Raw genomic sequence first — 16,353 nt, forward strand, 5'->3', positions numbered from 1 at the left:
GAATCCATGCTTTTTCAAAAAGAAAAACGTTAATAAAAATTGACCATTTGTTGTACAATATAAACACATTTCAAAGGATTGAAATTATATACAGTATGTTTTCTGATCAAAATGAAGTTAAACTTGAATTTTATTATAGAAGTAGAAAATATTCATACATTGTAGAAATTTATAAGTACGTTACCAAATAACTCATGTTTCAAAGGAGAACTCACAATGGAAATTCAATAGTATTTTGAACTGAGTGATAATAAAAATACAGCTTATTAAAACTTGTGTGATGCAGCTAAATAGTACTTAGAGGTTAATTTCTAGGCTAAATATGTATATGTTAGGAAATGAAAAAGGTTGAATATCAATGATCTAAACATTCAGGAAGTTAGAAAAAGTACAACAAAATAAACTTCAAAAGATCAAAATAAGAAATAGTGACAATAAGAATAGAAATTAAAAAAACAAACAGTGGAAAGCTAAATCAACAAAGCTAAAATTAAATTGATAAACCTCTGGTAATGCATAAATCAAAAAGAGAGAAGGTGCAAATAACTATTTGTTCTAAGCTATTTTAAAAGTTAATAGAAGCTATTGTAAGCAACTTTATACTAATAGTTTTGAAATTTCAGGAAAAAATGGTCAAATTCGTAGAAAAATACAGCTTATCTAATATGATACAAGAAAACTAGAAAATCAAAATATTCTTATAGCCATTAAACAAATTGAGTCTATGATTAATTGCCACAAAGAAACCTGCAAGCCCAGATAGCTCCCCTGCATATTTTCATGGAACATTTAAGAAAGAAATGCCAGTGTAAAACATCTCAGCCAGAGGGTACGAGGCAAACATGATCTTGATATCAGAACTCAACAGGGATATAAAGAGAAATGAAACTTAGAAGAATATCATGAGAAGGAAAGCCCCTCAGAGTATAGATGAAGAAATTCTAAACAAAATATTCTCACACCAAATCTAGCAAGATATAAATAACATAATGTATCATATTAGTCTGCTCAGACTGCCGTAACAAAATACCAGAGAATACATAGCTTAAACAACAGGAATTTATTTCCTCACAGTTTTGGAGGGTGGCAAGTCCAAGATCAAGGTTCTGGCTGGTTGGGTTTCTGGTGAGAGCGGTCTTCCTGGCTTGGAGATGGCCACTTTGTCCTCATAGGTCTTTCCTCTGAGTGCCCATGAAGAGAGAGCAGGAGATCTCTGAAGTCTTTCCTTATAAAGACACTCGTTCTATGGGATCAGGGGTCCACTTTATAACCTCACTTAACCTTAATTACTTCCTTAAAGGTCCCATTCCCAAATAGAGCTACACCGGGGGGTTAGGGCTTTAACATATGAATTTTGAGGGGACATAAATACTCAGTCCATAAACATACATCATGACCAAGTGGGATTTATTCAAGGAATGTGATGTGATTCACACATTATCAGAATAAAATAAAAATGATAAGACCCTTTCAATAGATGCTGAAAAATAGCATTTGATACAGTTCAATATCCATTAGCTGATAAAAGTTAACATTTCTTAGAAACCTAGGAATAGAAGGGAATTTTCTTAATCTACCAATAAGTGACAGTATGCATCATATCTAATGGTGATATTGTGACAGCTTTTCTTTTGATGTCAGGAATAAGACAAGGACGTCTGCTGTCACCACTTCAATTCAGTGTTGTAGTGGAGGCCCTAGCTAGGGCAGTAAGGCAAGAAAAAGAAATAAAAGATATAAGGATTAGAAAGTGTGCTGGTTATTAAGCTACTGTCTCTGAGCTTGAATCCCCCTTTGTGATGCTGGTTCTGGGACTCTGGAAACCACATTTCTTTGTTAGCTGTATCAGCTCTGCCTATAGGAGGCCCTAAAGGGGCCCAGGAGTGGAATTGCTGGGTCATATGTTTGTTCTGTGTGAGATATAAAATTTTTTTTAAAGGCTCCTCATCATCCATCAAAAAAGGATCCTTTTTTTTTTAACTGAAGTATAGTTGATTTATAATATCATGTTAGTTTCAGATGTACAGCACAGCAATTCAGATATATATATATATATGTGTGTATATATATATATATATATATATATATAACTACCACCTATATATATATCATAATGTTCTTTTTCAAATTCTTTTTCCTATATGTTATTACAAAAATACTGAGTAGAGTTCCCTGTGCTAAACAGTTCTGCTGGTTATCTATTTTATATCTAGTAGTGTGTATACGTTACTCCCAACCTTCCTAATTTATCCCTCCCGCTGCCTTCCTTTCGTAACAATAGTTTATTTTCTCTGTCTGCTCATCACTTCTTTTAAAAATTACATAACGGACACTCAAACTGCAACCTCCTGCACACTATTTTGCTCTAAGAGTAATCTACGCTTGTTGGGACTGATCTGTTCAATCCGTTACATCACTGAAAGAGCAGTGGGCAGTTAGTCCAGGCTTACACTACTGTGTGACCTCATTTCTCTGCTTTGTTTCCAGAGAAGTTTCCTGCCTGGTTATGAACTGTTTCCCTGCAGTTGGCTTGAATCCCAAACCTCAGCTTCTGCCTATGAAGTAAATATTCTGCTTCTGATTTTATCTTTTCTCCATGTATGAACTTTGAATGCAGACTTTTTCCTATAATTGTGACCTGAATACAGAATTGTGATCATTCTATTCCAAATATACCCTGACCACGCTTCTGCCTATGTACCTTGAATTATTTGGCACTATGAACAGCATTTATTGTAGCATTTTCCCCTTTCTTCCTTGGGGAATGAGAGAGAGGTTGGGTTATGAACCAAATTTATTTAACTAATTGATTCTATTTGAGGTGGTATCATACAGTGTTAAGTGTGAGTAAAATAACTAAAGAGGTGGTGATCAAGGTGGTGGCAGGAGGCTATTTAGTTCCTAGGAAAGTACACTTATTATGTAGAAAAAGGGAAATGATAGTTTTATTCATATTATGTCAAATTAACGAGTCAAAATGAAACATAATGGATTTTCTGGGTTATATACAGTCACGCTGATATAATAATGGTTTCCCCACTCCCACCCTGAAACTTTGCAGGATTTAACAATGGAAAGACTTTTAAGTTTTACTATTAGAAAATTCTATGGTCATTGTTAACAGTCTTATGTTAATTTAGAACCTTTTTGAGTTTCCAGAAATCAAGGCAGTGTTAATAGGGAACAGCTATCCTCTGACAGCTTCTTGAAAACACTGCCATCCGTTTACAATTGCTTTATCAAAATTATTAATTACATAATTTCCTATCTGTTCTTTCCAGTTTAAATAAAAGTGAAAATTTCCATAGCATCAATTTTGGTAAGTGAATCCAGAGCCAAACAATAACAGACTCTATGAAATCTGAATAATACTTTTTATTCGGACAGCTTGTTTAAGGAGTTCATTCTTGAGTGTTCTGCTTTTTACCTTAAACATTTAAAAATTAATATTGGCCTGTTTTGGTAAGAAAAAGCCAAAGGGTTAGTGATTAACCTTAGAAATTTTGTTCACCCTTCTCTCTTTGAGTCAAATTCAGTAATAAAAAATACTAGCGTAGGCAATTTATTTCTTCACGTGTCTAGTAATTTTTTATCATATACTGACATGGTGGATGATAAGATGACGAGACTCTGAATTATAATATCTTTCTCTGAAGAGTGTTGATTTTTGTTCTAGCAGGCAATTATATTATTGGAGAATCATCCTGATCTTCTAGAGTCTTGGTTGTAGGTTTTTTTAGTATGAATCTGCTTAGGTTTTGTCCTAGAGCCTATTCCTCTCTAGGAACTTGATCTTTATTCATAAGGCCTGGCCCTTCTTGAGTTCAAGGTGTTTACTAAGTTCCTGTGACTTTTATGGTGTGAGGTAAGTGTCTAAATTAATGATTTTGTATGTGGATATCCAATTTTCCCAGCAATAAATGTGGAAAGGCTATCCTTTCCCTGTTAGATTGCCATGGGATCTTTGTCAAAGATCAACTGAACATGAGTGTAAGGGTTTATTTCCAGACTCAAAATTCTGTTTCATTTTTTCCATATGCTTATCCTTATGCCACACTCTCTTAATTGTTGTAGCTTTATATTATGTATTGAAATCAGGTAGTATAAGCCCTCTAATTTTGATCTTCTTTTCAAGGTTGTTTGGCTATTCTAGGTTCTTTATATCTCTATATACATTTTAGGATCAGCTTGACAATTTCATAAAAATAAGCTTGCTGGCATTTTATAGGGACTGCACTGAACTTACACGTCAACTTAGGAAGCATTACCATCTTAATAATATTGAATCTTCCGGTCTATGAACATGAAATATCTTCCTACTTATTCAAATCTTTAAAAAATTTCTCTCAGCAATGTTTTGTATTTTTCGGTGTACAAAATCTTAACACTTTTTTGTTAAATTTATTCCTAAGCATTTTGTTCTTTCTGATTATTTTGTGAATAGAATTGTTTTCTTCTTTTCATTTTCATATTGTTGCTAGAGGAATAAACCTGATTATTGTCTATTGGTCTTGAATTATGTGATTTTGCTGAACTTATTTTTTTTAGTTTTGGTTAATTTTTTGGTGAATTTCTTAGGATTTTCTACATATAGGATTATATTGTCTGCAAGTAAAGCTAATTTTATTTCTTTCTTTCCAATCTGGAGACTTAATTTCTTTTTCTTGCCAAATTGTACTGGCTGGAATATCTACTACAACACTGGAGAGGTGAGAGCAGAGATCTTTGCCTTATTCCCAATATTACAGGGAAAGCCTTCAGCATTTCTCCATTAAGTATATGCTAGTTGTAGGGTTTTTGTAGGTGGCCTTTATCAGGCTGAGAAAGTTACCTCTATTCTAAGTTCCAAGTTTGCTGAGAGATTTTTTCATAGATGGGTGCTGGATATGGTTACATTAAACATTTTTCTGAATGTATGAATATAATCTTATGTTTTTGCCCTATTAAAATGTTGTATTATATTAATTGATTTTTGCACGTTAAACTAACCTTGCACACTGGAATATTTGGTCATGGTGTATAATCTTTTTTTTATATGCTATTGGACTTGGTTTGCTAGCATTTTTTTTTTTAATAATCTTTTTTTTTTTAACTTTATTTATTTATTTTTGGCTGCGTTGGGTCTTTGCTGCTGCACACGTGCTCTGTCTAGTTGCGGCCAGCAGGGGCTACTCTTTGTCGTGGTGCACGGGCTTCTCATTGTGGTGGCCTCTCCCGCTGCGGAGCACTGGCTGTAGGCGCACGGGCTTCAGCAGTTGTGGCATGTGGGCTCAGTAGTTGTGGCTCGCGGGTTCTTGAGCACAGGCTCAGCAGCTGTGGCACACGAGCTCAGTTGCTCCGCGGCATGTGGGATCTTCCCGGACCAGGGCTCGAACCCGTGTCCCCTGCATTGGCAGGCGGATTCTCAGCCACTGCACCAACAGGGAAGTCCGGTTTGCTAGTATTTTATTGAAGATTTTTGTGCCTATATTCATAAGCGATGCTGGTCAGTTTTCTTTTTTTATGATGTTTTTGTCTGGCTTTGATATTAGAGTAATACTAACCTTACAGAATGAGTTTAGAAGTGTTCCCTCATCCTCCATTTCCTGGAAGGACTGGTATTATTTCTTTGCTAGACATTTGGAAGAATTTACCAGTGAAGCAATCTGAGCCTTGGATTTTCTTTGTGGGAACATTTTTAAACAGTACTTCAGTTTCTTATTATAGGATCTCCCAAAGATACCCATGTCTTAATCCCCTGAGCCTGTGAATATATTACTTTACATGGCAAAAGAGACTTTGCAAATGTGATTAATTTAAAGACTTTGAGATGGAGAGAATAGCCTGGATTATTCAGTTGGGCCCAATATAATGACGAGGGTTTTTAAAAGTGAAAGAGAAAGGGAGAAGAGTCAGAATGATGTGATATGCAAAGCACACCTGCCACTGCTTGCTTTGAAGATAGAGGAAGGTGTCCATGAGCCAAGCAATGTGTCTAGGTGTCCTCTAGAAGCTGGAAAATTCAAGGAAACAGATTGTCCCCTAGAGCCTCCAGAAGGGAATGTAGTCCTACTGTTACTTGGATTTTAGCCCAGTGAGACTTATAATTTTTCCTCAGGGAGTAGAACTTCTAACCTATAAATGTAAGATAATAAATCTGTGGGTTTTTAAGCCACTAAATTTGAGGTAATTTATTACAGCAGCAATAGAAAATGAATACCTAGACTATTCATATTTTCTATTTCTTCTTCAGTTAGTTTTGTTAACTTGTGTCTTTCAAGGAATTTGTCCATTTCATCTAATTTGTCTAATTTGTTGACACAAATTTGTTCATGGTGTTTCCTAGCAATCCTTCAGTCATTTTGGTCTCTTTAAGGTCAGTAGAGACCTAAAAGAGGTCTCTCTCTTTCATTCCCGATTTTGGTAATTTGTATATTCTCTCTGTCTCTTTCTCTCCCCATCCCTCCCTCCTTCCCTCTCTCCCTCTCTCTCTGTCTCTATCTCTGCCTTGGTCTGTATTTCTAAAGGTTTCTCAGTGTTGCCGATCTTTTCAAAGAACCAGTGTTTGTTTCATTGATGTTTTTTTCCTGCTCTCTTTCTGTTTTCTATTTCATTGACTTTCACTCTGACCTTTATTATTACTTTTCCTCTACTTGCCTGGGGTTTAGTTTGCTCTTATTTTTCTGGTTTCTTAAGGTGGAAGCATAGGTTGTTTATTTGATACCTTTCATCTTTTCCAATATAGGCATTTAAATCTGTAAATTTGCATCTAAAGCACTGTTTAGTTATATCCCATAAATTTTGAAATCCATTCAGGTCAAAATGTTTTTTAATTCTCTTGATTTCTTTTTTTGACACATGGGATATATATATATCACTGCAGGTACAACACAGAAACCTGTCATTTAATCCACCAAACACAAAATACACCAGGAAAAATGACTACAATAAAGGAATTCTCAATATTCAGCATGCCAATTTGTGACCTTGTAGCACAATTACTGCTGGACCTTTTCACTTTCTTGGTTGAATTCAACATCCATGGAATGTAAGCCATCTTCATCCTTTAAGGGAATGAGTCCCCCCAAAAAGGCTACTTACACTAGGGAAATTATTTTTGCAGAAACCTACTCCTTGGGACATATCACAGATCTACTAAAATTTCCAAGACTCCTGTACAAGGCTCCCTAGGCTAAAGAAACACTGCCTTATAACAATGCTAGTCTTACAAAGCCCACAGAACTTTGGGTACATTAAGCTTCTGTAAAGTGTTAGTTTCTGCTAACAAAAATGACAAAATAGTATATATTTGTTCTACTCTCCCCTTTCCATTTCTTGAGTTCAAGTCAGAATACCAAAATAAGTTTGGCAAATGAATCCCCCAAAATACTGTGTCACCTGCTGTGTTTGGAATACTTTTTATCGCTATCGCATTTATCTAATGTCATATCAACCTGCTCTAGACTGAAAAAATAAGCACATTTACATGAAAGAGTTGCTTGAATTGTGAATTCTCTAGGATACTTGCAACCATCATGGTCCAAATGAAGGCACTGTCCTGTGATACTTGAAATTCAAATTTTTATTTAAATTGAAAACATATTTAAACATAAAAATATATGAAGGCATATATTTTGGATATTAACCCCTTATTGGATATATCATTTGCAAATATCTTCTTTCATTGAGTAGGTTGCCTTTTGCTTTGTTGATTGTTTTATCTGCTGTGCAAAAAGCTTTTTAGTTTGATGTAGTCCCATTTTTTTATTTTTGCTTTTGTTTCCCTTGCCTGAGGAGACATATCCAAAGAAATATTGCTAAGACTGATGTCAAAGAGCATACTGCCTGTGTTTTCTTTTAGGAGTTTTATGGTTTCAGATCTACATTTAAGTCTTTAATCCATTTTGAATTTTTTTTGGCTGTGTTGGGTCTTCGTTGCTGCGCGCGGGCTTCCTCTAGTTGCGGCAAGCGGGGGCTACTGTTTGTTGCAGTGCACGGGCTTCTCATTGCGGTGGCTTCTCTTGTTGCAGAGCATGGGCTGTAGGTGCACGGGCTTCAGTAGTTGTGGCGCACGGGCTTAGTTGCTCCGTGGCATGTGGGATCTTCCAGGACCAGGGATCCAACCTGTGTAGCCTGCATTGGCAGGCAGATTCTTAACCACTACACCACCAGGGAAGTCCTTGAATTTATTTTTATATGTGGTGTAAGAAAGTGGTCCAGTTTTCCCAACACCAGTTATTGAAGAGTCTGTCTTTTCCCCATTGTATATTCTTGGCTCCTTTGTTCTAAATTAATTGACCACATAAGCATGGGTTTATTTCTGGGCTCTCTATTCTGTTCCATTTGTCTATGTATATGTTTTTATGCCAGTACCATACACTTTTGACTACTGTAGCTTTGTGGTATTGTTTGAAATCAGGGAGCATGATACCTCAGTCTTGTTCTTTTTTCTTAAAATTGCTCTGGCTATTTGGGTCTTTTGGGTTCCATACAAATTTTAGGGCCATTTGTTCAAGTTCTGTGAAAAATGCCTGTGATATTTTGATGGGGTTTGCGTTGAATCTGTAGATGCTTTGGGAAGAGTGGACATTTAAACAGTATTAATTCTTCCAGTCCATGAGCATGTTATATCTTTCCATTTATTTGTGTTGTCTTCAATTTCTTTCTTCAGTGTTGTATAGTTTTCAAAGTACAGGTCTTTCACCTCCTTGGTTATTTTATTCCTATGTATTTTATTCTTTTTGATGCAATTGTAAATGGATTGCTTTCTTAATTTCTCTTTCTCATAGTTCATTATTAGTGTATAGAAATGCAACAGATTTCTGTATATTGATTTTGTATCCTGCACCTTTACTGAATTCATTTATTCTAATAATTTTTTGGTCAAGTGCTTAGGGATGTCTATATATACTATCATGTCATCAGCCTATAGTGAGTTTTACTTCTTCCTTTCCAATTTGGGTTTCTTTTATTTCTTTCTCTTGTCTGCCATGGCTAGGAATTCCAATATGATGTTGAATAAAAGTGGTGATAATGGGCATCCCTGTTTTGTTCCTGATCTTAGAGGTAAAGTTTTCAGCTTTTTACCATTGAGTTATGTTAGTTGTGTGTTTGTCACATGTAGCCTTTATTATGTTGAGGTATATTCTCTTTATACCAACTTTGTTGAGAGTTTTTATCGTAACTGGATACCAAATTTTGTCAGGTGCTTTTTCTGCATCTATTGAGATGATCATATGATTTTCATCCTTTGTTTTCTTTATGTGGTATTTTGATTTGTGGCTGTTGAATCATCCTTCCATCCTGGAATAAATCTCACCAAATTATACCATCTCCTTATAAAAGGTTATGTGTTTCACACAGAGCCATGCATCTGGTGCTGGAGAGGGTGTGGAGAAAAGGGAACCCTCCTACACTGTTGGTGGGAATGTAAATTGGTGCAGCCACTATGGAGAACAGTATGGAGGTTCCTGAAAAAACTAAAAGTAGAGTTGCCATATGATCCTGCAATCCCACTGTTGGGCATATACCCAGGCAAAACTATAATTCGAAAAGATACATGCACTCCAATGTTCATAGCAGCAATATTTACAATAACCAAGACGTGGAAACAACCTAAATGTCCACTGACAGAAGAATGGATAAAGAAGATGTGGTACATATATACAATGGAATGTTACTCAGCCATAAGAAAGAATGAAATAATGCCATTTACAGTAACATGGATGGATAGACCTAGAGATTATTATACTAAGTGAAGTAAGTCAGAAAGAGAAAGATATCACTTACATGTGGAATCTCAAATATGACACAAATGAACTTATCTATGAAACAGAAACAGACTCACAGACATAGAGAACAGACTTGTGATTGCCAAGGGGGAGGGGGGTGGGAGAGGGTTGGATCGGTAGTTTGGGACTAGCACATGCAAACAAACTATTATATATAGAATGGATAAACAACAAGGTCCTATTGTATAGCACAGGGAACTATATTCAACATCCTGTAATAAACCATAATGGAAAAGAAAAATACAATCGGAGGAAAAAAAAAAGCCATGTATTTGGAAAGATGTAGTGATAAAAAATGCAACAATCCCAGAAAGGAATCTGCTTAAGACCACATTCTATAAAAGGTGTTGCATTTCTGGTCTGCTTATTCTAGGTACCAGAGCTTAACTAAAATTATTAATTGGTTCTATCTGTAACAGTACCTAAGGATTCTGAAAATTTGGATCTTATAAAAGCAATTTTTAAAATAACTGACAATGGCTAAACCCATCCTGTTGTCTTGGGTTTGCTCTCTGACTGCAGTTGCTTACGTTGTTACTTTAAGTAACAGTGCTTATCAAACTGCTTTCCAAAGAGCCTTTACCCTCCTTCCATGTTTTGCAAGTTATCTGTGAACATTGCTAATTATGGGAAATAGCTTCTTTTTGTTTGGTGCTGCATCTCTGTTTTCTCTCTGCATCCTGCTCAGCTGCCTCAGTATTCTGTCTTTGACAATGATGAAGGGAGAGCCTAATAGGCTTGACAAGATAAGGAACTTCCATATTGATTCCAAACTGAAAATAAATACCACATTGCATGGGAACATCCCTGTGAGTTGGGTGGGACTGACATACTCCTCATCTTCCGGAATGGGGACTGGGACACAGGCCGGGCACATCAGGGCTTTTCTTGGGACTTTTGCTGGAACCGTTGGGGGAGACGAGTTCTCATTCTTAGGATTCCTAGCTTTAGAGATACTGGTGGTCATCTCTGCTATCTCATAAAGAAAGTTTGTGGGAAAACAAAAGTAGTACAGAGGAAAGCAGTGGTTAAGAGACAAAGAAAAACAGATTTCTAATTACATTTTTAACCCCTTCATCCATTTCTGAAGCTAGATGTCTCAGTTACATGATCCAGTGATCCTTTACCTCCCCTTTTAAAATCATGCTTCACTCCTCTATAAACAATTGTGTCTAAATTACTGATCTAGCTCTGGTATATTCTATGTAAAGCTTTCAAGTACTTCTCTTTTACTATTTACACGTATTAATGCCTAAATATTTCATGATCACTGTTGTGTACCACAAATTACACACACTTATGGAATATAAAAGAAATGAATTAACAGTTAATACTTATAAATGTCCTATTATATGTGGCCATCTGTTTTTTGTGATAATCTGAAAATTATAACCAGCAGTTCCAGAATAGGCACCTAGTCAAAAAAACCCCAAAATAACAAATGAGTAAATAAATGATTGAAGAGGGAAAGGAAACATATCTTATATCTGGTAGGATGGGCATTCTCTGATTGACAGATGCTTTTACGTTAGAAATCATCCAGTTTATTACAGGTCCACAGTCCTTTTCCCGGAAACCCAGGGAGTCAGATAGATTTTTTTTTTTTTTAACATCTTTTTTTTTTCTTTTCTTTTTTTTTTTTTTTAAACATCTTTATTGAAGTATAATTGCCTTACAATGGTGTGTTAGCTTCTGCTTTATGACAAAGTTAATCAGTTATACATATACAATATGTTCCCATATCTCTTCCCTCTTGCATCTCCCTCCCTCCCACCCTCCCCATCCCACCCCTCTAGGTGGTCACAAAGCACCGAGCTGATCTCCCTGTGCTATGCGGCTGCTTCCCACTAGCTATCTATTTTACATTTGGTAGTGTATATATGTCCATGACACTCTCTCACCCTGTCACATCTCACCCCACCCCCTCCCCATATCCTCAAGTCCATTCTCTAGTAGGTCTGTGTCTTTATTCCCGTCTTGCCACTAGGTTCTTCATGGCTTTTTTTCCCCTTAGATTCCGTATATATGTGTTAGCATACTGTATTTGTTTTTCTCTTTCTGACTTACTTCACTCTGTATGACAGACTCTAACTCCATCCACCTCATTACAAATACCTCCATTTCATTTCTTTTTATGGCTGAGTAATATTCCATTGTATATATGTGCCACATCTTCTTTATCCATTCATCTGTCGATGGACATTTAGGTTGCTTCCATGTCCTGGCTATTGTATATAGAGCTGCAATGAACATTTTGGTACATGACTCTTTTTGAACTATGGTTTTCTCAGGGTATATGCCCAGTAGTGGGATTGCTGGATCGTATGGTAGTTCTATTTGTAGTTTTTTAAGGAACCTCCATACTGTTCTCCATAGTGGCTGTATCAATTTACATTCCCACCAACAGTGCAAGAGAGTTCCCTTTCCTCCACACCCTCTCCAGCATTTATTGTTTCTAGATTTTTTGATGATGGCCATTCTGACCGGTGTGAGATGATATCTCATTGTAGTTTTGATTTGCATTTCTCTAATGATTAATGATGTTGAGCATTCTTTCATGTGTCTGTAGGCCATCTGTATATCTTCTTTGGAGAAATGTCTATTTAGGTCTTCTGCCCATTTTTGGATTGGGTTGTTCGTTTTTTTGTTATTGAGCTGCATGAGCTGCTTGTAAATCTTGGAGATTAATCCTTTGTCAGTTGCTTCATTTGCAAATATTTTCTCCCATTCTGAGGGTTGTCTTTTGGTCTTGTTTATGGTTTCCTTTGCTGTGCAAAAGCTTTTAAGTTTCATTAGGTCCCATTTGTTTATTTGTGTTCTTATTTCCATTTCTCTGGGAGCTGGGTCAAAAAGAATCTTGCTGTGATGTATGTCATAGAGTGTTCTGCCTATGTTTTCCTCTAAGAGTTTGATAGTGTCTGGTCTTACACTTAGGTCTTTAATCCATTTTGAGTTTATTTTTGTGCATGGTGTCAGGGAGTGTTCTAATTTCATACTTTTACATGTAGCTGTCCAATTTTCCCAGCACCACTTATTGAAGAGGCTGTCTTTTCTCCACTGTATATGCTTGCCTCCTTTATCAAAGATAAGGTGACCATATGTGCATGGGTTTATCTCTGGGCTTTCTATCCTGTTCCATTGATCAATATTTCTGTTTTTGTGCCAGTACCAAACTGTCTTGATTATTGTAGCTTTGTAATATACTCTGAAGTCAGGGAGCCTGATTCCCCCAGCTCCATTTTTCGTTCTCAAGATTGCTTTGGCTATTCGGGGTCTTTTGTGTTTCCATACAAATTGTGAAATTTTTTGTTCTAGTTCTGTGAAAAATGCCAGTGGTAGTTTGATAGGGATTGCATTGAATCTGTAGATTGCTTTGGGTAGTAGAGTCATTTTCACAATGTTGATTCTTCCAATCCAGGAACATGGTATATCTTTCCATCTATTTGTATCATCTTTCATTTCTTTCATCAGTGTCTTATAATTTTCTGCATACAGGTCTTTTGTCTCCTTAGGTAGGTTTATTCCTAGATATTTTATTCTTTTTGTTGCAATGGTAAACGGGAGTGTTTTCTTAATTTCACTTTCAGATTTTTCGTCATTAGTGTATAGAAATGCAAGAGATTTCTGTGCATTAATTTTGTATCCTGCTACTTTACCAAATTCATTGATTAGCTCTAGGAGTTTTCTGGTAGCATCTTTAGGATTCTCTATGTATAGTATCATGTCATCTGCAAACAGTGACAGCTTTACTTCTTCTTTTCCGATTTGGATTCCTTTTATTTCTTTTTCTTCTCTGATTGCTGTGGCTAACACTTCCAAAACTATGTTGAATAATAGTGGTGAGAGTGGGCAACCTTGTCTTGTTCCTGATCTTAGTGGAAATGGTTTCAGTTTTTCACCATTGAGGACAATGTTGGCTGTGGGTTTGTCATATATGGCCTTTATTATGTTGAGGAAAGTTCCCTCTATGCCTACTTTCTGCAGGGCTTTTATCATAAATGGGTGTTGAATTTTGTTGAAAGCTTTCTCTGCATCTATTGAGATGATCATATGGTTTTTCTCCTTCAATTTGTTAATATGGTGTATCACATTGATTGATTTACGTATATTGAAGAATCCTTGCATTCCTGGGATAAACCCCCCTTGATCATGGTGTATGATCCTTTTAATGTGCTGTTGGATTCTGTTTGCGAGTATTTTGTTGAGGATTTTTGCATCTATGTTCATCAGTGATATTGGCCTGTAGTTTTCTTTCTTTGTGACATCTTTGTCTGGTTTTGGTATCAAGGTGATGGTGGCCTCGTAGAATGAGTTTGGGAGTGTTCCTCCCTCTGCAATATTTTGGAAGAGTTTGAGAAGGATAGGTGTTAGCTCTTCTCTAAATGTTTGATAGAATTCACCTGTGAAGCCATCTGGTCCTGGGCTTTTGTTTGTTGGAAGGTTTTTAATCACAGTTTCAATTTCAGTGCATTTCTAAGAATCTGTCCATTTCTTCCAGGTTGTCCATTTTATTGGCATAGAGTTGCTTGTAGTAATCTCTCATGATCTTTTGTATTTCCGCAGTGTCAGTGGTTACTTCTCCTTTTTCATTTCTAATTCTATTGATTTGAGTCTTCTCCCTTTTTCTCTTGATGAGTCTGGCTAATGGTTTATCAATTTTGTTTATCTTCTCAAAGAACCAGCTTTTAGTTTTATTGATTTTTGCTATTGTTTCCTTCATTTCTTTTTCATTTATTTCTGACCTGATCTTTATGATTTCTTTCCTTCTGCTAGCTTTGGGGTTTTTTTGTTCTTCTTTCTCTAATTGCTTTAGGTGCAAGGTTAGGTTGTTTATTCGAGATGTTTCCTGTTTCTTGAGGTAGGCTTGTATTGCTATAAACTTCCCTCTTAGCACTGCTTTTGCTGCGTCCCATAGGTTTTGGGTCGTCGTATCTCCATTGTCATTTGTTTCTAGGTATTTTTTGATTTCTTCAGTGATCACTTCGTTATTAAGTAGTGCATTGTGTAGCCTCCATGTGTTTGTATTTTTTACAGATCTTTTCCTGTAATTGATATCTAGTCTCATAGCGTTGTGGTCGGAAAAGATACTTGATACAATTTCAATTTTCTTAAATTTACCAAGGCTTGATTTGTGACGCAAGATATGATCTATCCTGGAGAATGTTTCATGCGCACTTGAGAAAAATGTGTATCCTGTTGTTTTTGGGTGGAATGTCCTATAAATATCAATTAAGTCCATCTTGTTTAATGTATCATTTAAAGCTTGTGTTTCCTTATTTATTTTCATTTTGGATGATCTGTCCATTGGTGAAAGTGGGGTGTTAAAGTCCCCTACTATGATTGTGTTGCTGTCAATTTCCCCTTTTATGGCTGTTAGTATTTGCCTTATGTATTGAGGTGCTCCTATGTTGGGTGCATAAATATTTACAATTGTTATACCTTCCTCTTGGATCGATCCCTTGATCATTATATAGTGTCCTTCTTTGTCTCTTGTAATAGTCTTTATTTTAAAGTCTATTTTGTCTGATATGAGAGTTGCTACTCCAGCTTTCTTTTGATTTCCATTTGCATGGAATATCTTTTTCCATCCCCTCACTTTCAGTCTGTATGTGTCTCTAGGTCTGAAGTGGGTCTCTTGTAGACAGCATATATATGGGTCTTGTTTTTGTATCCATTCAGCCAGCCTGTGTCTTTTGGTGGGAGCATTTAATCCATTTACATTTAAGGTAATTATCGATATGTATGTTCCTATTCCCATTTTCTTAAATGTTTTGGGTTTGTTATTGTAGGTGTTTTCCTTCTCTTGTGTTTCTTGCCTAGAGAAGTTCCTTTAGCATTTGTTGTAAAGCTGGTTTGGTGGTGCTGAACTCTCTCAGCTTTTGCTTGTCTGTAAAGGTTTTAATTTCTCCATCACATCTGAATGAGATCCTTGCTGGGTAGAGTAATCTTGGTTGTAGGTTTTTCTCCTTCATCACTTTAAGTATATCCTGCCAGTCCCATCTGGCTTGCAGAGTTTCTGCTGAAAGATCAGATGTTAACCTTATGGGGATTCCCTTGTGTGTTATTTGTTGTTTTTCCCTTGCTGCCTTTAATATGTTTTCCTTATATTTAATTTTTGACAGTTTGATTAATATGTGTCTTGGCGTGTTTCTCCTTGGGTTTATCCTGTATGGGACTCTCTGTGCTTCCAGGACTTGATTAACTATTTCCTTTCCCATATTAGGGAAGTTTTCAACTATAATCTCTTCAAATATTTTCTCAGTCCCTTTCTTTTTCTCTTCTTCTTCTGGGACCCCTATAATTCGAATGTTGGTGCATTTAATGTTGTCCCAGAGGTCTCTGAGACTGTCCTCAGTTCTTTTCATTCTTTTTTCTTTATCCTGCTCTGCAGTAGTTATTTCCACCATTTTATCTTCCAGGTCACTTATCCTTTCTTCTGCCTCAGTTATTCTGCTATTGATCCCATCTAGAGTATTTTTAATTTCATTTATTGTGTTTTTCATCATTACTAGCTCATTTTCTATTCTGTTTTAAGGTATTCATATAAACTTTTCTATATTTTGTAGCATGTTTTTTCCCAATT

The sequence above is a fragment of the Balaenoptera musculus genome, chromosome 10 (assembly GCF_009873245.2).
Source record: "Balaenoptera musculus isolate JJ_BM4_2016_0621 chromosome 10, mBalMus1.pri.v3, whole genome shotgun sequence".
Taxonomy (NCBI): Eukaryota; Metazoa; Chordata; class Mammalia; order Artiodactyla; family Balaenopteridae; genus Balaenoptera; species Balaenoptera musculus.